The sequence below is a fragment of the Synchiropus splendidus genome, chromosome 15, assembly GCF_027744825.2.
Source record: "Synchiropus splendidus isolate RoL2022-P1 chromosome 15, RoL_Sspl_1.0, whole genome shotgun sequence".
Lineage (NCBI taxonomy): Eukaryota > Metazoa > Chordata > Actinopteri > Syngnathiformes > Callionymidae > Synchiropus > Synchiropus splendidus.
Genome location: NC_071348.1, coordinates 17142381 through 17168327, shown reverse-complemented (window position 1 = coordinate 17168327; position 25947 = coordinate 17142381).

Here is a 25947-nt window from a genome sequence, read left to right as displayed (position 1 = left end):
TGCATTGTGCCATAACTTTGCAGCGAAGCTTCAGAACATGAAATTTTAACCTCCCACTATAGCAGAAAGGGTCTTTCTAGTAGTTGCACATCAAATCTAAGCTGTCTGAAGTGTTTTTCCAAAGTTATCAACATTTTTATGTTTGGCGTTCCAGAATCGACCTTGTCTCAGGCTGAAAACGCATTGTCTGCATTGTGCCATAACTTTGCATGGAAGCTTCAGAACATGGAATTTTAACCTCCCACTATAGCAGAAAGGGTCTTTCTCGTACTTGCACATCAAATCAAGCTGTCTAAAGAGTTTTTCCAAAGTTATCAATATTTTTATGTTTGGCGTTGCAGAATCGACCTTATCTCAGGCTGAAGACGTGTTTTCTGCATTGTGCCATAACTTTGCAGGGAAGCTTCAGAACATGAAATTTTAAGCTTGCGCAAAAGCAGAAAAGGTCTTTCTAGTAGTTGGACATCAAATCTAAGCTGTCTGAAGTGTTTTTCCAAAGTTATCAACATTTTAATGTTTGGCGTTCTGGAACCCACCTTATCTCAGTCTGAAAATGTTTTTTCTGCATTGTGCCGTAACTTTGAAGGGAAACCTCAGAACATGAAATTTTCAACCTCCCGCTATAGCAGAAAGGGTCTTTCTCGTACTTGCACAACAAATCTAAGCTGTCTGAAGTGTTTTTCGAATGTTTTCAACATTTTTATGTTTGGCGTTCCGGAACCCATCTTATCTCAGGCTGTAAACGCGTTTTCTGCAATGTGCCATAACTTTGCAGGGAAGCTTCAGAACATGAAATTTTCAACTTCCACGATAGCAGAAAGGGTTTTTCTAGTAGTTGCACATCAAATCTAAGCTGTCTGATGTGTTTTTCCATAGTTATCAACATTTTTATGTTTGGCGTTCTGAAATCAAAATCATCTCAGGCTGAAAACGCGTTTTACGCATTGTGCCATAACTTTGCAGGGAAGCTTCATAACATGAAATTTTAACCTCCCACTATAGCAGAAAGGGTCTTTCTAGTAGTTGCACATCAAATCTAAGCTGTCGAAAGTGTTTTTCCAAAGTTATCAACATTTTTATGTTTGGCGTTTCGGAACCGACCTTATCTCAGCCTGAAAACGCGCTTTACATATTTTGCCATAACTTTGCAGGGAAGCTTCAGAACATGAAATTTTAACCTCCCACTATAGCAGATAGGGTCTTTCTAGTAGTTGCACATCAAATCTAAACTGTCTGAAGTGTTATTCCAAAGTTATCAACATTTTTATGTTTGGCGTTCTGGAACCCACCTTATCTCAGGCTGAAAACGCGTTTTCTGGATAGTGCCATGACTTTGCAGGGAGACTTCAGAACATGAAATTTTCTCCTCCCACTATAGCAGAAAGGGTATTTCAAGTAGTTGCACATCAAATCTAAGTTGTCTGAAGTGTTTTTCCAAAGTTATCAACATTCTTATGTTTGGCGTTCCGGAACCCACCTTATCTCAGCCTGTAAACGCGTTTTACATATTTTGCCATAACTTTGCAGGGTAGCTTCAGAACATGAAATTTTAACCTCCCACTATAGCAGAAAGGGTCTTTCTAGTAGTTGCACATCAAATCTAAGCTGTCTGAAGTGTTTTTCCAAAGTTATCAACATTTTTATGTTTGGCGTTCCGGAACCCACCTTACCTCAGGCTGAAAACGCGTTTTCCGCATTGTGCCATAACTTTGCAGGGAAGCTTCAGAACATGAAATTTTCACCTCCCACTATAGCAGAAAGGGTCTTTCTAGTAGTTGCACATCAAATCTAAGCTGTCTGAAGTGTTTTTCGAAAGTTATCAACATTTTTATGTTTGGCGTTCCGGAACCCACCTTATCTCAAGCTGAAAACGCGTTTTCTGCGTTGTGCCATAACTTCTCAGGGAAGCTTCAGAACATGAAATGTTCACCTCCCACTATAGCAGAAAGGGTCTTTCTAGTAGTTGCACATCAAATCTAAGCTGTCTGATGTGTTTTTCCAAAGTTATCAACATTTTTATGAATGGCGTTCCGGAATCGACCTTATCTCAGGCTGAAAACACGTTTTACGCATTGTGCCATAACTTTGCAGCGAACCTTTAGAACATGAAATTTTCACCTCCCACTATAACAGAAAGGGTCTTTCTAGTACTTGCACATCAAATCTAAGCTGTCTGAAGTGTTGTTCAAAAATGATCAACATTTTTACGTTTGGCGTTTCGGAACCCACCTTATCTCAGGCTGAAAAAGCGTTTTCTGCATTGTGCCATAACTTCTCAGGGAAGCTTCAGAACATGAAATGTTCACCTCCCACTATAGCAGAAAGGGTCTTTCTAGTAGTTGCTCATCAAATCTAAGCTGTCTGAATTGTTTTTCCAAGGTTATCAACATTTTAATGTTTGGCGTTCCGGAATCGACCTTATCTCAGCATGAAAACGCGTTTTACGCATTGTGCCATAACTTCTCAGGGAAGCTTCAGAGCATGAAATGTTCACCTCCCACTATAGCAGAAAGGGTATTTCTAGTACTTGCACATCAAATCTAAGCTGTCTGAAGTGTTGTTCCAAAGTTATCAACATTTTTATGTTTGGCGTTCCGGAATCGACCTTATCTCAAGCTGAAAAGGCGTTTTACGCATTGTGTCATAACTTTGCAGGGAAGCTTCAGAACATGAAATGTTCACCTCCCACTATAGCAGAAAGAGTCTTTCTAGTAGTTGCACATCAAATGTAAGCTGTCTGAAGTGTTTTCCAAAGTTATGAACATTTTCATGTTTGCCGTTCGGGAATCAACCTTTTCTCAGGCTGAAAACGCGTTTTCTGCATTGTGCCATAACTTTGCAGGGAAGCTTCAGAACATGACATTTTCACCTCCCACTATAGCAGAAAGGGTCCTTCTAGTAGATGCATATCAAATCTAAGCTGTCTGGAATGTTTTTCCAAAGTTATCAACATTTTTATGTTTGGCGTTCCGGAACCCACCTTATCTCAGGCTGAAAACGCGTTTTCAACATTGTGCCATAACTTTGCAGGGAATCTTCTGAACATGAAATTTTCACCTCCCACTACAGCAGAAAGGGTCTTTCTAGTAGTTGCACATCAAATCTAAGCTGTCTGAAGTGTTTTTCGAAAGTTATCAACATTTTTATGATTGGCGTTCCGGAATCGACCTTATCTCAGGATGAAAAATCGTTTTCTGCATTGTCCCATAATTTTGCAGTGAAGCTTCAGAACATGAAATTTTGACCTCCCAATATAGCAGAAAGGGTCTTTGTAGTAGATGCATATCAAATCTAAGCTGTCTGAAGTGTTTTTCGAAAGTTATCAACATTTTTATGTTTGGCATTCCAGAATCGATCTTATCTCAGGCTGAAAACGAGTTGTCTGCATTGTGCCATAACTTTGCATGGAAGCTTCCGAACATGAAATTTTAACCTCCCACTATAGCAGAAAGGGTCTTTCTAGTAGTTGCACATCAAATCTAAGCTGTCTGATGCGTTTTTCCAAAGTTATCAACATTTTTATGTTTGGCGTTCCGGAATCGACCTTATCTCAAGCTGAAAAGGCGTTTTACGCATTGTGTCATAACTTTGCAGGGAAGCTTCAGAACATGAAATGTTCACCTCCCACTATAGCAGAAAGGGTCTTTCTAGTAGTTGCACATCAAATGTAAGCTGTCTGAAGTGTTTTCCAAAGTTATGAACATTTTCATGTTTGCCGTTCGGGAATCAACCTTTTCTCAGGCTGAAAACGCGTTTTCTGCATTGTGCCATAACTTTGCAGGGAAGCTTCAGAACATGACATTTTCACCTCCCACTATAGCAGAAAGGGTCCTTCTCGTAGTTGCACATCAAATCTAAGCTGTCTGGAATGTTTTTCGAAAGTTATCGACATTTTTATGTTTAGCGTTCCGGAACCCACCTTATCTCACGCTGAAAACAGGTTTTCTGCATTGTGCCATAACTTTGCAGGGAAGCTTCAGAACATGAAATTTTCACGTCCCACTATAGTAGAAAGGGTCTTTCTAGTAGTTGCACATCAAATCTAAGCTGTGTGAAGCGTTTTTCGAAAGTTATCAACATTTTTATGTTTGGCGTTCCGGAATCGACCTTATCTCAGTATGAAAAATCGTTTTCTGCATTGTCCCATAACTTTGCAGGGAAGCTTCAGAACATGAAATGTTCACCTCCCACTAGAGCAGAAAGGGTCTTTCTAGTAGTTGCACATCAAATCTAAGCTGTCTGAAGTGTTTTTCGAAAGTTATCAACATTTTTATGTTTGGCATTCCAGAATCGATCTTATCTCAGGCTGAAAACGAGTTGTCTGCATTGTGCCATAACTTTGCATGGAAGCTTCCGAACATGAAATTTTAACCTCCCACTATAGCAGAAAGGGTCTTTCTAGTAGTTGCACATCAAATCTAAGCTGTCTGATGCGTTTTTCCAAAGTTATCAACATTTTTATGTTTGGCGTTCCGGAATCGACCTTATCTTAGGCTGAAAACGCGTTTTACGCATTGTGCAATAACTTTGGAGGGAAGCTTCAGAACATGAAATGTTCACCTCCCACGATAACACATAGGGTCTTTCTAGTAGTTGCACTTCAAATCTAAGCTGTCTGAAGTGTTTTTCGAAAGTTATCAACATTTTTATGATTGGCGTTCCGGAACCCACCTTATCTCAGGCTGAAAACAGGTTTTCTGCATTGTGCCATAACTTTGCAGGGAAGATTCATAACATGAAATTTTCACATCCCACTATAGCAGAAAGGGTCTTTCTAGTAGTTGCACATCAAATCTAAGCTGTCTGATGCGTTTTTCCAAAGTTATCAACATTTTTATGTTTGGCGTTCCAGAATCGACCTTCTCTCAGGCTGAAAACGCGTTGTCTGCATTGTGCCATAACTTTGCATGGAAGCTTCCGTACATGACATTTTCACCTCCCAGTGTAGCAGAAAGGGTCTTTCTCGTAGTTGCACATCAAATCTAAGCTGTCTGAAGTGTTTTTCCAAAGTTATCAACATTTTTATGTTTGGCGTTCTGGAACCCACCTAATCTCAGGCTGAAAACGCGTTTTCTGCATTGTGCCGTAACTTTTCAGGGAAGCTTCAGAACATGAAATTTTCACCTCCCACTGTAGCAGAAAGGGTCTTTCTTGTAGTTGCACATCAAATCTAAGCTGTCTGAAGTGTTTTTCGAAAGTTATGAACATTTTTATGTTTCGCGTTCCGGAATCGACCTTATCTCAGGCTGAAAACACGTTTTCTGCATTGTGCCATAACTCTGCAGGGAAGCTTCAGAACATCAAATTTTCACCTCCCACTATAGCAGATAGGGTCTTTCTAGTAGTTGCAAATCAAATCTAAGCTGTCGAAAGTGTTTTTCCAAAGTTATCAACATTTTTATGTTTGGCGTTTCGGAACCGACCTTATCTCAGCCTGAAAACGCGCTTTACATATTTTGCCATAACTTTGCAGGGAAGCTTCAGAACATGAAATTTTAACCTCCCACTATAGCAGATAGGGTCTTTCTAGTAGTTGCACATCAAAACTAAACTGTCTGAAGTGTTATTCCAAAGTTATCAACATTTTTATGTTTGGCGTTCTGGAACCCACCTTATCTCAGGCTGAAAACGCGTTTTCTGGATAGTGCCATAACTTTGCAGGGAGACTTCAGAACATGAAATTTTCTCCTCCCACTATATCAGAAAGGGTATTTCAAGTAGTTGCACATAAAATCTAAGTTGTCTGAAGTGTTTTTCCAAAGTTATCAACATTCTTATGTTTGGCGTTCCGGAACCCACCTTACCTCAGGCTGAAAACGCGTTTTCCGCATTGTGCCATAACTTTGCAGGGAAGCTTCAGAACATGAAATTTTCACCTCCCACTCTAGCAGAAAGGGTCTTTCTAGTAGTTGCACATCAAATCTAAGCTGTCTGAAATGTTTTCCGAAAGTTATCAACATTTTTATGTTTGGCGTTCCGGAATCGACCTTATCTCAGGATGAAAAATCGTTTTCTGCATTGTCCCATAACTTTGCAGGGAAACTTCAGAACATGAAATTTTCACGTCCCACTATAGCAGAAATGGTCTTTCTAGTACTGGCACATCAAATCTAAGCTGTCTGAAGTGTTTTTCGAAAATTATCAACATTTTTATGTTTGGCGTTCCGGAACCCACCTTATCTCAAGCTGAAAACGCGTTTTCTGCATTGTGCCATAACTTCTCAGGGAAGCTTCAGAACATGAAATGTTCACCTCCCACTATAGCAGAAAGGGTCTTTCTAGTAGTTGCACATCAAATCTAAGCTGTCTGAATTGTTTTTCCAAAGTTATCAATATTTTTATGTTTGCCGTTCCGGAATCGACCTTATCTCAGGATGAAAAATCGTTTTCTGCATTGTCCCATAACTTTGCAGGGAAACTTCAGAACATGAAATTTTCACGTCCCACTATAGCAGAAATGGTCTTTCTAGTACTGGCACATCAAATCTAAGCTGTCTGAAGTGTTTTTCGAAAATTATCAACATTTTTATGTTTGGCGTTCCGGAACCCACCTTATCTCAAGCTGAAAACGCGTTTTCTGCATTGTGCCATAACTTCTCAGGGAAGCTTCAGAACATGAAATGTTCACCTCCCACTATAGCAGAAAGGGTCTTTCTAGTAGTTGCACATCAAATCTAAGCTGTCTGATGTGTTTTTCCAAAGTTATCAACATTTTTATGAATGGCGTTCCGGAATCGACCTTATCTCAGGCTGAAAACACGTTTTACGCATTGTGCCATAACTTTGCAGCGAACCTTTAGAACATGAAATTTTCACCTCCCACTATAACAGAAAGGGTCTTTCTAGTACTTGCACATCAAATCTAAGCTGTCTGAAGTGTTGTTCAAAAATGATCAACATTTTTACGTTTGGCGTTTCGGAACCCACCTTATCTCAGGCTGAAAAAGCGTTTTCTGCATTGTGCCATAACTTCTCAGGGAAGCTTCAGAACATGAAATGTTCACCTCCCACTATAGCAGAAAGGGTCTTTCTAGTAGTTGCTCATCAAATCTAAGCTGTCTGAATTGTTTTTCCAAAGTTATCAACATTTTAATGTTTGGCGTTCCGGAATCGACCTTATCTCAGCCTGAAAACGCGTTTTACGCATTGTGCCATAACTTCTCAGGGAAGCTTCAGAGCATGAAATGTTCACCTCCCACTATAGCAGAAAGGGTATTTCTAGTACTTGCACATCAAATCTAAGCTGTCTGAAGTGTTGTTCCAAAGTGATCAACATTTTTATGTTTGGCGTTTCGGAACCCACCTTATCTCAGGCTGAAAACGCGTTTTCTGCATTGTCCCATAACTTTGCAGGGAAACTTCAGAACATGAAATTTTCACGTCCCTCTATAGCAAAAATGGTCTTTCTAGTACTGGCACATCAAATCTAAGCTGTCGAAAGTGTTTTTCGAAAATTATCAACATTTTTATGTTTGGCGTTCCGGAACCCACCTTATCTCAAGCTGAAAACGCGTTTTCTGCATGGTGCCATAACTTTGGAGGGAAGCTTCAGAACATGAAATGTTCACCTCCCACTATAGCAGAAAGGGTCTTTCTAGTAGTTGCACATCAAATCTAAGCTGTCTGAAGTGTTTTTCGAAAGTAATCAACATTTTTATGTTTGGCGTTCCAGAATCGACCTTATCTCACAATGAAAAAACGTTTTCTGCATTGTCCCAAAACTTTCCAGGGAAGCTTCAGAATATGAAATTTTGACCTCCCACTATAGCAGAAAGGGTATTTCTAGTAGTTGCACATCAAATCTAAGCTGTCTGAAGTGTTTTTCGAAAGTTATCAACATTTTTATGTTTGGCGTTCCGGAACCCACCTTATCTCAGGCTGAAAACGCGTTTTCTCCATTGTGCCATAACTTTGCAGGGAAGCTTCAGAACATGAAATTTTGACCTCCCACTATAGCAGAAAGGGTCTTTCTAGTAGTTGCACATCAAATCTAAGCTGTCTGAAGTGTTTTTCGAAAGTTATCTGTCACGATACGAAGGGACGAGGGAGCTAAAGCCACGTATAGGAGACGTGGTGTAGGACCCAAGTGCAAGTGGTTGCAGGCACAGGAGGCAGGAGGGAATTATAATTAATATTTAATAATTAAACAAACTAAAACAGAACAGAAAGCGTCACCGAACCGGGAGAAACAGAGCGAACACAGAATGTCAAAACAGAGTAACCAATACTAACAGAAGTGCACAAACATGAGTAAAAAGTCAAAACAGAAAGCGTCACCGAACCGGGAGTTAAATGAACTTAAATCACAAATGAAACCGAGAATAAACTACAAACGAAACCAAGAAACACGGCAAACAGCAAGAAACCAAAAACACTAACTCAAGGCAGCAGGGTTAAACAGTGTAACAAAAGAACTAGCAAGCGCACAGAATAAGAGAACGAAAACAAAGAGAGCCACGAGTTAAATGAACTAGTTAGCAAACAGAACTAAAAGCCGAACACAGGAAGAGACACGAGAACCAGGAGAGCTAGCAAATGGAACAAAAGAAGCCGAACGCAGGGAGAGACACGAGAACCAGGAGTTACCACGGGGGAACGAGAGGAGTCCAGAAGCACAGGAACCAGAGGAAACATCACAGGGGACGTGGAAACACACAGGGACTTGGAGAACTGGCAGGAAACAAAGACAACGATCTGGCATACGTTGCTGGAGCCCAGGTGTTTTTGAAGACAGTAATCAGGGGGTAATCAGCTCCAGCCGTGTGCCAAAGGAACAGAGGGAGAGAAGCAAAACCAGGAGCCATGACATTATCAACATTTTTATGTTTGGTGTTCCGGAACCCACCTTATCTCAAGCTGAAAACGCGTTTTCTGCATTGTGCCATAACTTTGCAGGGAAGTTTCAGAACATGAAATGTTCACTTCCCACTATAGCAGAAAGGGTCTTTCTAGTAGTTGTACGTCAAATCTATGCTGTCTGAAGTGTTTTTTGAAAGTTATCAACATTTTTATGATTGGCGTTCCAGAATCGACCTTATCTCAGGCTAAAAACGCGTTGTCTGCATTGTGCCATAACTTTACTTGGAAGCTTTCGAACATGAAATTTTCACCTCCCACTATAGCAGAAAGGGTCTTTCTAGTAGTTGCACATCAAATCTAAGCTGTCTGATGTGTTTTTCCAAAGTTATCAACATTTTTATGTATGGCGTTCCGGAATCGACCTTATCTCAGGCTGAAAACGCGTTTCACGCATTGTGCCATAACTTTGCAGGGAACCTTTACAACATGAAATTTTAACCTCCCACTATAGCAGAAAGGGTCTTTCTAGTAGTTGCACATGAAATCTAAGCTGTCTGATGGGTTTTTCAAAAGTTATCAACATTTTTTTGTTTTGCATTCCGGAACCCACCTTATCTCAGTCTTAAAACGCTTTTTCTGCCTTGTGCCATAACTTTGCAGGGAAGCTTCAGAACATGACATTTTCACATCCCACTATAGCAGAAAGGGTCTTTCTAGTAGTTGCACATCAAATCTAAGCGGTCTGAAGGGTATTTCAAAAGTTATCAACTTTTTTATGTTTGACGTTCCTGAATCGACCTTATCACAGGCTGAAAACGCGTTTTACACATTGTGCAATAACTTTGCCGTGAAGCTTCAGAACATGAAATTTTCACCTCCCACAATGGCAGAAATGGCCTATCTAGTAGTTGCACATCAAATCTAAGCTGTGTGAAGTGTTTTTCCAAAGTTATCAACATTTATATGTTTGGCGTACCGGAATCGACCTTATCTCAGTCTGAAAACGAGTTTTTTGCATTGTGCCATAACTTGGCAGGGAAGCTTCAGAACATGAAATTTTGACCTCCCACTATAGCAGAAAGGGTCTTTCCAGTAGTTGCACATCAAATCTAAGCTGTCTGAAGTGTTTTTCCAAAGTTATCAACATTTTTACGTTTGGCATTCCAGAATCGACCTTACCTCAGGCTGAAAACGCATTTTCTGCATTGTGCCATAACTTTGCAGTATAGCGTCAGAACATGAAATTTTCACCTCCCACTATAGCAGAAAGGGTCTTTCTAGTAGTTGCACATCAAATCTAAGCTGTCTGAAGTGTTTTTCCAAAGTTATCAACATTTTTATGTTTGGCGTTCCGGAACCCACCTTATCTCAGGCTGTGAGCGCGTTTTCTGCATTGTGCCATAACTTTGGAGGAAAGCTTCAGAACATGAAATTTTCAACTCCCACTATAGCAGAATGGGTCTTTCTAGTAGTTGCACATCAAATCTAAGCTGTCTGAAGTGTTTTTCCAAAGTTATCAACATTTTTACGTTTGGCATTCCGGAATCGACCTTATCTCAGGCTGTAAACGCATTTTCTGCATTGTGCCATAGCTTCGCAGTGTAGCGTCAGAACATGAAATGTTCACCTCCCACTATAGCAGAAAGGGTCTTTCTAGTAGTTGCACATCAAATCTAACCTGTCTGAAGTGTTTTTCCAAAGTTATCAACATTCTTATGCTTGGCGTTCTGAAACCCACCTTATCTCAGGCTGAAAACGTGTTTCCTGCATTGTGCCATAACTTTGCAGGGAAGTCTCAGAACATGAAATTTACACCTCCCACTATAGCAGAAAGGGTCTTTCTAGTAGTTGCACATCAAATCTAAGCTGATTGAAGTGTTTTTCCAAAGTTTTCAACATTTTTATGTTTGGCGTTCAGGAGTCGACCTTATCTCAGGCTGAAAACACGATTTACGCATTCTGCCATAACTTTGCAGGGAATCTTCAGAACATGAAATTTTCATATCCCACTATAGCAGAAAGGGTCTTTCTAGTAGTTGCACATCAAATCTAAGCTGTCTGAAGTGTTTTTCCAAAGTTATAAACATTTTTATGTTTGGCATTACGGAATCGAACTTATCTCAGGCTGAATACGCGTTTTCTGCATTGTGCCATAACTTTGCAGGGAATCTTCAGAACATGAAATTTTCACCTCCCACTATAGCACAAAGCGTCTTTCTAGTCGTTGCACATCAAATCTAAGCTGTCTGAAGTGTTTTCCCAAAGTGATCAACATTTTTATGTTTGGCGTTCCGGAACCTACCTGGTCTCAGGCTGAAAATGCGTTTTCTGCATTGTGCCATAACTTTGCAGAGAAGCTTCAGAACATGAAATTTTCACCTCCCACTAGAGCAGAAAGGGTCTTTTAAGTAGTTGCACATCAAATCTAAGCTGTCTGAAGTGTTTTTCCAAAGTTATCAACATTTTTATGTTTGGCGTTCTGAAATCAACCTCACATCAGGCTGAAATCGCTTTTAACGCATTGTGTCATAACTTTGCAGGGAAGCTTCAGAACATGATATTTTCACCTCCCACTATAGCAGAAAGGGTCTTTCTCGTAGTTGCACATCAAATCTAAGCTGTCTGAAGTGTTTTTCCAAAGTTATCAACATTTTTATGTTTGGCGTTCCGAAACCCACCTCATCTCAAGCTGAAAACGCGTTTTCTGCATTGTGCCATAACTTTGCAGGGAAGCTTCAGAACATGAAATGTTCACCTCCCACTATAACAGAAAGGGTCTTTCTAGTAGTTGCACATCAAATCTAAGCTGTCTGAAGTGTTTTTCGAAAGTTATCAACATTTTTATGTTTGGCGTTCCAGAATCGACCTTCTCTCAGGCTGAAAATGCGTTTCCTGCTTTGTGCCATAACTTTGCAGGGAAGCTTCAGAACATGGAATTTTAGCCTCCCACTACAACAGAAAGGGTGTTTCTAGCAGTTGCACATCAAATCAAAGCTGTCTGAAATGTTTTTTCCAAAGTTATCAACATTTTTATGTTTGGCATTCCAGAACCTGCCTTGTCTCAGGCTGAAAACGTATTTCTTTCATTGTGCCATAACTTCTTAGGGAAGCTTCAGAACATGACATTTTCACCTCCGACTATAGCAGAAAGCGTCTTTCTAGTAGTTGCATATCAAATCTAAGTTGTCTGATGTGTTTTTCCAAAGTTATCATCATTTTTATGTTTGGCGTTCCGGAATAAACCTTATCTCAGGCTGAAAACGCGTTTAACGCAATGTACCATAACTTTGCAGGGAAGCTTCAGAACATGAAATGTTCACCTCCCACTACAGCACAAAGGGTCTTTCTAGAAGTTGCACATTAAATCTAAGCTGTCTGAAGTGTTTTTCAAAAGTTATCAATATTTTTATGCTTGGAGTTCCGGAATCGACCTTATCTCAGGATAAAAATCGTTTTCTGCATTGTCCCATAACTTTGCTGGGAAGCCTCAGAACATGAAATTTTGACCTCCCACTGTAGCAGAAAGGGTCTTTCTCGTAGTTGCACATCAAATCTAAACTGTCTGAACTGTTTTTCGAAAGTTATCAACATTTTTATGTTTGGCGTTCCGGAATCGACCTTATCTCAGGCTGAAAACGCGTTGTCTGCATTGTGCCATAACTTTGCATGAAAGCTTCCGAACATGAAATTTTAACCTCTCACTATAGCAGAAAGGGTCTTTTTAGTAGTTGCACATCAAATCTAAGCTGTCTGAAGTGTTTTTCCAAAGTGATCAACATTTTTATGTTTGGCGTTCGGGAATCGACCTTATCTCAGGCTCAAAATGCGTTTTCTGCATTGTGCCATAACTATGCAGAGAAGCTTCAGAACATGACATTTTCAGCTCCCACTATAGCAGAAATGGTATTTCTAGTAGTTGCACATCAAACCTAAGCTGTCTGAAGTGTTTTTCCAAAGTTATCAACACTTTTATGTTTGGCGTTCTGGAATCGACATTATCTCAGGCTCAAAATGCGTTTTCTGCATTGTGCCATAACTTTGCAGAGAAGCTTCTGAACATTAAATTTTAACCTCCCACTATAGCACAAAGCGTCTTTCTAGTCGTTGCACATCAAATCTAAGCTGTCTGAAGTGTTTTCCCAAAGTGATCAACATTTTTATGTTTGGCGTTCCGGAACGTACCTGGTCTCAGGCTGAAAATGCGTTTTCTGCATTGTGCCATAACTTTGCAGAGAAGCTTCAGAACATGAAATTTTCACCTCCCACTAGAGCAGAAAGGGTCTTTTAAGTAGTTGCACATCAAATCTAAGCTGTCTGAAGTGTTTTTCCAAAGTTATCAACATTTTTATGTTTGGCTTTCTGAAATCAACCTCACATCAGGCTGAAATCGCTTTTAACGCATTGTGTCATAACTTTGCAGGGAAGCTTCAGAACATGATATTTTCACCTCCCACTATAGCAGAAAGGGTCTTTCTCGTAGTTGCACATGAAATCTAAGCTGTCTGAAGTGTTTTTCCAAAGTTATCACCATTTTTATGTTTGGCGTTCCAGAATCGACCTTATCTCAGGCTGAAAACGCTTTTTCTGCATTGTGCCATAACTTTGCAGGGAAGCTTCAGAACATGAAATGTTCACCTCCCACTATAGCAGAAAGGGTCTTTCGAGTAGTTGCACATGAAATCTAAGCTGTCTGAAGTGTTTTTCCAAAGTTATCACCATTTTTATGTTTGGCGTTCCGGAACCCACCTTATCTCAGGCTGAAAACGCGTTTTCTGCATTGTGCCACAACTTTGCAGGGAAGCTTCAGAACATGAAATGTTCACCTCCCACTATAGCAGACAGGGTCTTTCTAGTTGTTGCACATCAAATCTAAGCTGTCTGATGTGTTTTTCCAAAGTTATCAACATTTTTATGTATGGCGTTCCGGAATCGACCTTATCTTAGGCTGAAAACGCGTTTTACACATTGTGCAATAACTTTGCAGGGAAGCTTCACAACATGAAATGTTCACATCCCACTATAGCAGAAAGGGTCTTTCTAGTAGTTGCACATCAAATCTATGCTGTCTGAAGTGTTTTTCCAAAGTTATCAACATTTTTATATTTGGCGTTCCGGAACCCACCTTATCTCAAGCTGAAAACGCATTATCTGCATTGTGCCATAACTTTGAAGGGAAGCTTCAGAACATGAAATGTTCACGTCCCAGTATAACAGAAATGGTCTTTCTAGTAGTTGCACATCAAATCTAAGCTGTCAGAAGTGCTTTTCGAAAGTTATCAACATCTTTATGTTTGGCGTTCCGGAATCGACCTTATCTCAAGCTGAAAACGCGATTTCTGCATTGTGCCATAACTTTGGAGGGAAGCTTCAGAACATGAAATGTTCACCTCCCACTATAGCAGAAAGGGTCTTTCTAGTAGTTGCACATCAAATCTAAGCTGACTGAAGTGTTTTTCGAAAGCTATCAACATTTTTATGTTTGGCGTTCCAGAATCGACCTTATCTCAGGCTGAAAACGCGTTGTCAACATTGTGCCATAACTTTGCATGGAAGCTTCCGAACATGAAATTTTAACCTCCCACTATAGCAGAAAGGGTCTTTCTAGTATTTGCACATGAAATCTAAGCTGTCTGAAGTGTTTTTCCAAAATTATCAACATTTTTATGTTTGGCGTTCCGGAACCCACGTTATCACAAGCTGAAAACGCGTTTTGTGCATTGTGCCATAACTTTGCAGGGAAGCTTCAGAACATGAAATTTTCACGTCCCACTATAGCAGAAAGGGTCTTTCTAGTAGTTCCACATCAAATCTAAGCTGTCTGAAGTGTTTTTCGAAAGTTATCAACATTTTTATGTTTGGCGTTCCGGAATCGAGCTTAACTCAGGACGAAAAATCGTTTTCAGCATTGTCCCATGACTTTGCAGGGAAGCTTCAGAACATGAAATTTTCACGTCCCACTATAGCAGAAAGGGTCTTTCTAGTAGTTGCACATCAAATCTAAGCTGTCTGAAGTGTTTTTCGAAAGTTATCAACATTTTTATGTTTGGCGTTCCGGAATCGAGCTTAACTCAGGACGAAAAATCGTTTTCTGCATTGTCCCATGACTTTGCAGGGAAGCTTCAGAACATGAAATTTTCACGTCCCACTATAGCATAAAGGGTCTTTCTATTAGTTGCACATTAAATCTAAGCTGTCAGAAGTGTTGTTCCAAAGTAATCAACATTTTTACGTTTGGCGTTTTGGAAACCACCTTATCTCAGGCTGAAAACGCGTTTTCTGCATTGTGCCATAACTTTGCAGGGAAGCTTCAGAACATGAAAGGTTCACCTCCCACTATTGCAGAAAGGGTCTTTCTGGTAGTTGCACGTCAAATCTAAGCTGTCTGAAGGGTTTTTCGAAAGTTATCAACATTTTCATGTTTGGCGTTCCGGAAACCACCTTATCTCAAGCTGAAATCGCGTTTTCTGCATTGTGCCATAACTTTGCAGGGAAGCTTCAGTACATGAAATTTTAACCTCCCACTATAGCAGAAAGGGTCCTTCTAGTAGTTGCACATCAAATCTAAGCTGTCTGAAGTGTTTTTCGAAAGTTATCAACATTATTATGTTTGGCGTTCCGGAATCGACCTTATCTCAGGATAAAAAATCGTTTTCTGCATTGTCCCATAACTTTGCAGGGAAGCTTCAGAACATGAATTTTTCACGTCCCACTATAGCAGTAAGGGTCTTTCTAGTATTTGCACATCAAATCTAAGCAGTCTGGAGTGTTTTTCGAAAGTTATCAACATTTTTATGTTTGGCGTTCCGGAACCCACCTTATCTCAGGCTGAAAACGCGTTTTCTGCATTGTGCCATAACTTTGCAGGGGAGCTTCAGAACATGAAATGTTCACCTCCCACCATAGCAGAAAGGGGCATTGTAGTAGTTGCACTTCAAATCTAAGCTGTCTGAAGGGTTTTTCGAAAGTTATCAACATTTTTATGTTTGGCGTTCCGGAACCCACCTTATCTCAAGCTTAAAACGCGTTTTCCGCATTGTGCCATAACTTTGCAGGGAAGCTTCAGAACATGAAATGTTCAAGTCCCACTATAGCAGAAAGGGTCTTTCTAGGAGTTGCACATCAAATTCAAGCTGTCTGAAGTGTTTTTCGAAAGTTATCAACATTTTTATGTTTGGCGTTCCAGAATCGACCTTATCTCAGGCTGAAAACGCGTTTTACGCATTGTGCCATAACTTTGCAAGGAAGCATCAGAACATGAAATGTTCACCTCCCACTATAGCAGAAAGGGTCTTTCTAGGAGTTGCACATCAAATCCAAGCTGTCTGAAGTGTTTTTCGAAAGTTATCAACATTTTTATGTTTGGCGTTCCAGAATCGACCTTATCTCAGGCTGAAAACGCGTTTTACGCATTGTGCCATAACTTTGCAGGGAAGCTTCAGAACATGAAATGTTCACCTCCCACTATAGCAGAAAGGGTCTTTCTAGTAGTAGATCATCAAATCTAAGCTGTCTGAAGTGTTTTTCCAAAGTTATCAACATTTTTATGTTTGGCGTTCTGGAACCCACCTTATCTCCGGCTGAAAATGCGTTTTCTGCATTGTGCCATAACTTTGCAGGGAAGCTTCAGAACATGAAATTTTCACGTCCCACTATACCAGAAAGGGTCTTTCTAGTAGTTGCACATCAAATCTAAGCTGTCTGAAGTGTTTTTCGTAAGTTATCAACATTTTTATGTTTGGCGTTCCGGAATCGACCTTATCTCAGGCTGAAAACGCGTTTTACGCATTGTGCCATAACTTTGCAGGGAAGCTTCAGAAAATGAAATTTTCAAGTCCCACTCTAGCAGAAAGGGTCTTTCTAGTAGTTGCACATCAAATCTAAGCTGTCTGAAGTGAACTTTGCAAAGTTGTCAACATTTTTATGTTTGGCGTTCCGGAACCCACCTTATCTCAGGCTGAAAACGCGTTTTCGGCATTGTGCCATAACTTTGCCGGGAAGCTTCAGAACATTAAATTTTCAAGTCCCACTATTCCAAAAAGGGTCTTTCTAGTAGTTGCACATCACATCTAAGCTGTCTGAAGTGTTTTTCGAAAGTTATCAACATTTTTATGTTTGGCGTTCCGGAATCGACCTTATCTCAGGATAAAAAATTGTTTTCTGCATTGTCCCATAACTTTGCAGGGAAGCTTCAGAACATGAAATTTTCACGTCCCACTATAGCAGAAAGGGTCTTTCTAGTATTTGCACATCAAATCTAAGCAGTCTGAAGTGTTTTTCGAAAGTTATCAACATTTTTATGTTTGGCGTTCCGGAACCCACGTTATCACAAGCTGAAAACGCGTTTTCTGCATTGTGCCATAACTTTGCAGGGGAGCTTCAGAACATGAAATGTTCAAGTCCCACTATAGCGGAAAGGGTCTTTCTAGGAGTTGCACATCAAATCCAAGCTGTCTGAAGTGTTTTTCGAAAGTTATCAACATTTTTATGTTTGGCGTTCCAGAATCGACCTTATCTCAGGCTGAAAACGCGTTTTACGCATTGTGCCATAACTTTGCAAGGAAGCTTCAGAACATGAAATGTTCACCTCCCACCATAGCGGAAAGGGGCATTGTAGTAGTTGCACTTCAAATTTAAGCTGTCTGAAGTGTTTTTCGAAAGTTATTAACATTTTTATGTTTGGCGTTCCGGAACCCACCTTATCTCAGGCTGAAAACGCGTTTTCTGCATTGTGCCATAACTTCTCAGGGAAGCTTCAGAACATGAAATGTTCACCTCCCACTATAGCAGAAAGGGTCTTTCTAATAGTTGCACATCAAATCTAACCTGTCTGAAGTGTTTTTCCAAAGTTATCAACATTTTTATGTTTAGCGTTCTGGAATCGACCTTATCTCAGGCTGAAAACGGGTTTTTACGCATTGTGCCATAACTTTGCAGGGAAGCTTCAGTACATGAAATTTTAACCTCCCACTATATCAGAAAGGGTCCTTCTAGTAGTTGCACATCAAATCTAAGCTGTCTGAAGTGTTTTTCGAAAGTTATCAACATTTTTATGTTTGGCGTTCCGGAATCGACCTTATCTCAGGATAAAAAATCGTTTTCTGCATTGTCCCATAACTTTGCAGGGAAGCTTCAGAACATGAATTTTTCACGTCCCACTATAGCAGTAAGAGTCTTTCTAGTATTTGCACATCAAATCTAAGCTGTCTGAAGGGTTTTTCCAAAGTTATCAACATTTTTATGTATGGCGTTCCAGAATCAACCTTATCTCAGGCTGAAAACGCGTTTTACGCATTGTGCCATAACTTTGCAAGGAAGCTTCAGAACATGAAATGTTCACCTCCCACTATAGCAGAAAGGGTCTTTCTAGGAGTTGCACATCAAATCCAAGCTGTCTGAAGTGTTTTTCGAAAGTTATCAACATTTTTATGTTTGGCGTTCCAGAATCGACCTTATCTCAGGCTGAAAACGCGTTTTACGCATTGTGCCATACCTTTGCAGGGAACCTTTAGAACATTAAATTTTCACGTCCCACAATTGCAAAAAGGGTCTTTCTAGTAGTAGATCATCAAATCTAAGCTGTCTGAAGTGTTTTTCCAAAGTTATCAACATTTTTATGTTTGGCGTTCTGGAACCCACCTTATCTCCGGCTGAAAATGCGTTTTCTGCATTGTGCCATAACTTTGCAGGGAAGCTTCAGTACATGAAATTTTAACCTCCCACTATACCAGAAAGATTCTTTCTTGTAGTTGCACATCAAATCTAAGCTGTCTAAGTGTTGTTCCAAAGTTATCAACATTTTTACGATTGGCGTACCGGAACCCACCTTATCTCAGGCTGAAAACGCGTTTTCTGCATTGTGCCATAGCTTCTCAGGGAAAGTTCAGAACATGAAATGTTCACCTCCCACTATAGCAGAAAGGGTCTTTCTAGTAGTTGCACATCAAATCTAAGCTGGCTGAAGTGTTTTAACAAAGTTATCAACACTTTTATGTATTGCGTTCCGGAATCGACCTTATCTCAGGCTCAAAATGCATTTTCTGCATTGTGCCATAACTTTTCAGGGAAGCTTCTGATCATTAAATGTTAACCTCCCACTACAGCACAAAGGGTCTTTCTAGTAGTTGCACATCAAATCTAAGCTGTCTGATGTGTTTTTCCAAAGTTATCAACATTTTAATGTTTGGCTTTCCGGAACCCACCTTATCTCAAGCTGAAAACGAGTTTTCTGCATTGTGCCATAACTTTGCAAGTAAGCTTCAGAACATGAAATGTTCACCTCCCACAATAGCCGAAAGGGTCTTTCTAGTAGTTGCACATCAACTCTAAGCTGTCTGAAGTGTTTTTCCAAAGTTATCAACATTTTTATGTTTGGCGTTCCGGAATCGACCTTGTCTCAGGCTGAAAACGCGTTGTCTGCATTGTGCCATAACTTTGCATGGAAGCTTCCGAACATGAAATTTTTACCTCCCACTATAGCAGAAAGGGTTTTTCTAGTAGTTGCACATCAAATCTAAGCTGTCTGAAGTGTTTTTCCAAAGTTATCAACATTTTTATGTTTAGCGTTCTGGAATCGACCTTATCTCAGGCTGAAAAAGAGTTTTTGTGCATTAGTGCCATAACATCACAGGGACGCTTCAGAACATGAAATTTTCACCTCCCACTATAGCAGAAAGGGTCTTTCTCGTTGTTGCACATCAAATCTAAGCTGTCTGAAGTGTTTTTCCAAGTTGTCCACATTTTTATGTTTGGCGTTCCCGAACCCACCTTATCTCAGGCTGAAAACGCATTTTACACATTGTGCCATAACTTTGCAGGGAAGCTTCAGAACATCGAATTTTCACCACCCACTATAGCAGAAAGGGTCTTTCTAGAAATGGCTCATCAAATCTAAGCTGTCTGAAGTGTTTTTCCAAACTTATCAACATTTTTACGCTTGGCGTTCTGGAACCCACCTTATCTGAGGCTGAAAACGCATTTTCTGCATTGTGCCATAACTTTGCAGGCAAGCTTCAGAACATGAAATATTCACATGCGACTATAGCAGAAAGGGTCTTTCTAGTAGTTGCATATCAAATCTAAGCTGTCCGAAGTGTTTTTCGAAAGTTATCAACATTTTTATGTTAGGCGTTGCGGAATCGACCATATCTCAGGCTGAAAACTCGTTTTCTGCATTGTGCCATAACTTTGCAGGGAAGCTTCAGAACATGAAATTTTCAACTCCCACTATAGCAGAAATGGTCTTTCTAGTAGTTGCACGTCAAATCTAAGCTGTCTGAAGAGTTTTTCCAAAGTTTTAAACATTTTTATGAATGGCGTTCCGGAACCCACCTCATCTCAGGCTGAAAACGTGTTTTCTGCATTGTGCCATAACTTTGCAGGGAAGCTTCAGAACATGAAATTTTCAGCTCCCACTATAGCAGAAAGGATCTTTCTAGAAGTAGCACATCACATCTAAGCTGTCTGACGTGTTTTTCCAAAGTTAACAACATTTTTATGTTTGGCGTTCCGGAATCGACCTTATCTCAGGCTGAAAACGCGTTTAATGCACGGTTCCATAACTTTGCAGGGAAGCTTCCGAACATCGAATTTTCACGAACCACTATAGCAGAAAGGGACTTTCTCGTAGTTGCAAATGAAATCTAAGCTGTCTGATGTGTTTTTCCGAAGTTATCAACATTTTTATGTTTTTCGTTCCGGAACCCACCTTATCTCAGACTGTGAGCGCGTTTTCTGCATTGTGCCATAACTTTGGAGGAAAGCTACAGAACATGAAATTTTCACCTCCCACTATAGCAGAAAGGGTCTTTCTAGTAGTTGCACATCAAATCTAAGCTGTCTGAAGTGTTTTTCCAAAGTTAACACCATTTTTATGTTTGGCGTTCCAGAACCCACCTTATCTCAGGCTGAAAACGCGTTTTACACAATTTGCCATGACTTTGCAGGAAAGCTTCAGAACATGAAATTTTCACCTCCCACTATAGCAGAAAGTGGCTTTCTAATAGTTGCACATCAAATCTAAGTTGTCTGAAGTCTTTTTCCAAAGTTATCAACATTTTTATGTTTGGCGTTCCGGAATCGACCTTATCTCAGGCAGAAAACGTGTTTTCTGCATTGTGCCATAACTTTGCAGGGAAGCTTTAGAACATGAAATTTTCACCTCCCACTAGAGCAGAAAGGGTATTTCTAGTAGTTGCACAACAAATCTAAGCTGTCTGAAGTGTTTTTCGAAAGTTATGTACATTTTTATGTTTGGCGTTCTGGAACCCACCTTATCTCAGGCTGAAAACGTGTTTTCTGCATTGTGCCATAACTTTGCAGCACAGCCTCAGAACATGAAATTTTCACCTCCCACTATAGCAGAAAGGGTCTTTCTAGTAGTTGCACATCAAATCTAAGCTGTCTGATGTGTTTTTCCAAAGTTATCAACATTTTTATGTTTGGCGTTCCGGAATCGACCTTATCTCAGGCTGAAAACGCGTTTTCTGCATTGTGCCGTAACTTTTCAGTGAAGCTTCAGAACATGAAATGTTCGCCTTCCACTATAGCAGAAAGGGTCTTTCGAGTAGTTGCACATGAAATCGAAGCTGTCTGAAGTGTTTTTCCAAAGTTATCAATATTTTTATGTTTGGCGTTCCGGAATCGACCTTATCTCAGGCTGAAAACGCGTTTCCTGCATTGTGGCATAACTTTGCAGGGATGCTTCAGAACATGAAATTTTCACCTCCCACTGTAACAGAAAGGGTCTTTCTAGTAGTTGCACATCAACTCTAAGCTGTCTGAAGTGTTTTTCCAAAGTTAACACCATTTTTATGTTTGGCGTTCCAGAACCCACCTTATCTCAGGCTGAAAACGCGTTTTACACAATTTGCCATGACTTTGCAGGAAAGCTTCAAAACATGAGATTTTTACCTCCCACTACAGCAGAAAGGGTCTTTCTAGTAGTTGCACATCAAATCTAAGCTGTCTGAAGTGTTTTTCCAAAGTTATCAACATTTTTATGTTTGGCGTCCTGGAACCCTCCTAATCTCAGGCTGAAAACGCGTTTTCTGCATTGTGCCATAACATTTCAGGGAAGCTTCAGAACATGAAATTTTAACCTACCACTATAGCAGAAAGGGTGTTTCTAGTAGTTGCACATCAAATCTAAGCTGTCTGAAGTGTTTTTCCAAAGTTATCTACATTTTTATGTTTGGCGTTCCGGAATCAACCTCATCTCAGGCTGAAAACGCGTTTTACTCAATTTGCCATAACTTTGCAGGAAAGCCTCAGAACATGAAATTTTCACCTCCCACTATAGCAGAAAGGGTCTTTCTAATAGTTGCACATCAAATCTAAGTTGTCTGAAGTCTTTTTCCAAAGTTATCAACATTTTTATGTTTGGCGTTCCGGAATCGACCTTATCTCAGGCAGAAAACGTGTTTTCTGCATTGTGCCATAACTTTGCAGGGAAGCTTTAGAACATGAAATTTTCACCTCCCACTAGAGCAGAAAGGGTATTTCTAGTAGTTGCACAACAAATCTAAGCTGTCTGAAGTGTTCTTCCAAAGTTATCTACATTTTTATGTTTGGCGTTCTGGAACCCACCTTATCTCAGGCTGAAAACGTGTTTTCTGCATTGTGCCATAACTTTGCAGCACAGCCTCAGAACATGAAATTTTCACCTCCCACTATAGCAGAAAGGGTCTTTCTAATAGTTGCACATCAAATCTAAGTTGTCTGAAGTGTTTTTCCAAAGTTATCAACATTCTTATGTTTGGCCTTCCGGAATCAACCTTATCTCAGGCTGAAAACGCGTTTTACGCATTGTGCCATAACTTTGCAGGAAAGCTTCAGAACATGAAATTTTCAACTCCCACTATAGCAGAAAGGGTCTTTCTAGTAGTTGCACATCAAATCTAAGCTGTCTCAAGTGTTTTTCCAAAGTTATCAATATTTTTATGTTTGGCGTTCCGGAATCGACCTTATCTCAGGCTGAAAACGCGTTTCCTGCATTGTGGCATAACTTTGCAGGGATGCTTCAGAACATGAAATTTTCACCTCCCACTGTAACAGAAAGGGTCTTTCTAGTAGTTGCACATCAACTCTAAGCTGTCTGAAGTGTTTTTCCAAAGTTATCTACATTTTTATGTTTGGCGTTCTGAAATCAACCTCATCTCAGGCTGAAAACGCATTTTACGCATTGTGCCATAACTTTGCAGGGAAGCTTCAGAACATGATATTTTCACCTCCCACCGTAGCAGAAAGGGTCTTTCTAGTAGTTGTACATCAAATCTAAGCTGTCTGAAGTGTTTTTCGAAAGTTTTCAACATTTTTTTGTTTGGTGTTCCTGAATCGACCTTATCTCAGGCCGAAAACGCGTTTTGTGCATTGTGCCATAACTTTGCAGGGAAGCTTCAGAACATGAAATTTTCACCTCCCACTATAGCAGAAATGGTCTTTCTAGTAGTTGCACATCAAATCTAAGCTGTCTGATGTGTTGTTCCAAAGTTATCAACATTTTTATGTTTGGCGTTCCGGAACACTCCTTATCTCACGCTTAAAACGCGTTTTCTGCATTGTGCCATAACTTTGCAGGGAATCTTTAGAACATGAAATTTTCACCTCCCACTTCAGCAGAAAGGGTCTTTCTAGTAGTTGCACATCAAATCTAAGCTGTCTGAAGTGTTTTTCCGAAGTTATCAACATTTTTATGTTTGGTGTTCCGGAATCAACCTTATCTGAGGCTGAAAACGCGTTTTACGCATTGTGCCATAACTTTGCAGGAAAGCTTCAGAACATGATATTTTCACCTCCAACCATAGCAGAAAGGGTCTTTCTAGTAGTTGCACATCAGATCTAAGCTGTCTGAAGTGTTTTTCCAAAGTTATCAACATTTTTATGTTTGGCGTTCCGGAATCGACCATCTCTCAGGCTGAAGACGCGTTTTCTGTATTGTGCCATAACTTTGGAGGGAAGCTTCAGAAAATGAAATTTTCACCTCCCACTATAGCAGAAAGGGTCTTTCTAATAGTTGCACATCAAATCTAAGCTGTCTGAAGTGTTTTTCCAAAGTTATCAACATTTTTATGTTTGGCGTTCCGGAATCGACCTTATCTCAGGCTGAAAACGCGTTTTCTGCATTGTGCCATAACTTTGCAGGGAAGCTTCAGAACATGAAATTTTCACGCCCCACTATAGCAGAAAGGATCTTTCTAGTAGTTGCACATCAAATCTAAGCTGTCTGAAGTGTTTTTCCAAAGTTATCAACATTTTTATGTTTGGCGTTCCGGAACCCACCTTATCTCAAGCTGAAAACACGTTTTCTGCATTGTGCCATAACTTTGCAGGGAAGCTTCAGAACATGAAATTTTAACCTCCCACTGTAGCAGAAAGGGTCTTTCTAGTAGTTGCACATCAAATCTAAGCTGTCTGAAGTGTTTTTCGAAAGTTTTCAACATTTTTATGTTTGGAGTTCCGGAATCGACCTTATCTCAGGCTGAAAACGCCTTTTCAGCATTGTGCCATAACTTTGCAGGGAATCTTCAGAACATGAAATTTTCACCTCCCACTACAACAGAAAGGGTCTTTCTAGTAGTTGCACATCAAATCTAAGCTGTCTGAAGAGTTTTTCGAAAGTTATCAACATTTTTATGTTTGGCGTTCCGGAATCGACCTTATCTCAGGCTGAAAACGCGTTTTACGCATTGTGCCATATCTTTCCAGGGAAGCTTCAGAATATGAATTTTTCACCTTCCACTATAGCAGAAAGGGTCTTTCTACTAGTTGCACATCAAATCTAAGCTGTCTGAAGTGTTTTTCCAAAGTTATCAACATTTTTATTTTTGGCGTTCCGGAATCAACCTTATCTCAGGCTGAAAACGCGTTTTCTGCTTTGTGCCATAACTTTGCAGGGAAGCTTCAGAACATGAAATTTTCACCTCCCACTATAGCAGAAAGGGTCTTTCTAGTAGTTGCACATCAAATCTAAGCTGTCTGAAATGTTTTTCCAAAGTTATCAACATTTTTATGTTTGGCGTTCAGGAATCGACCTCATCTCAGGCTGAAAACGCTTTGTACGTATTCGGCGATAACTTTGCAGGGAAGCTTCAGAACATGACATTTTCACATCCCACTATAGCAAAAAGGGTCTTTCAAGTAGTTGCACATCAAATCTAAGCTGTCTGAAGTGTTTTTCCAAAGTTATCAACATTTTTATTTTTGCCCTTCAGGAATCGACCTTATCTCAGGCTGAAAACTCTTTATACGCATTCTGCCATAACTTTGCAGGGAAGCTTCAGAACATGACATTTTCACATCCCACTATAGCGGAAAGGGTCTTTCAAGTAGTTGCACATCAAATCTAAGCTGTCTGAAGTGTTTTTCCAAAGTTATGAACATTTTTATGTTTGGCGTTCCGGAATCAACCTTATCTCAGAAAAACGCGTTTTCTGCTTTGTGCCATAACTTTGCAGGGAAGCTTCAGAACATGAAATTTTCACATCCCACTATAGCAGAAAAGGTCTTTCTAGTAGTTGCACATCAAATCTAAGCTATCTGAAGTGTTTTGCCAAAGTTATCAACATTTTTATGTTTGGCGTTCAGGAATCGACCTCATCTCAGGCTGAAAACGCTTTGTACGTATTCTGCGATAACTTTGCAGGGAAGCTTCAGAACATGAAATTTTAACCTCCCACTGTAGCAGAAAGGGTCTTTCTAGTAGTTGCACATCAAATCTAAGCTGTCTGAAGTGTTTTTCCAAAGTTATCAACATTTTTATGTTTGGCGTTCCGGAACCCACCTTATCTCAAGCTGAAAACACGTTTTCTGCATTGTGCCATAACTTTGCAGGGAAGCTTCAGAACATGAAATTTTAACCTCCCACTGTAGCAGAAAGGGTCTTTCTAGTAGTTGCACATCAAATCTAAGCTGTCTGAAGAGTTTTTCGAAAGTTATCAACATTTTTATGTTTGGCTTTCCGGAATCGACCTTATCTCAGGCTGAAAACGCGTTTTACGCATTGTACAATAACTTTGCAGGGAAGCTTCAGAACATAAAATTTTCACCTCCCACTATAGCAGAAAGGGTCTTTCTCGTATTTGCACATCAAATCTAAGATGTCTGATGTGTTTTTCCCAAGGTATCAACATTTTTATGTTTGGCGTTCCGGAA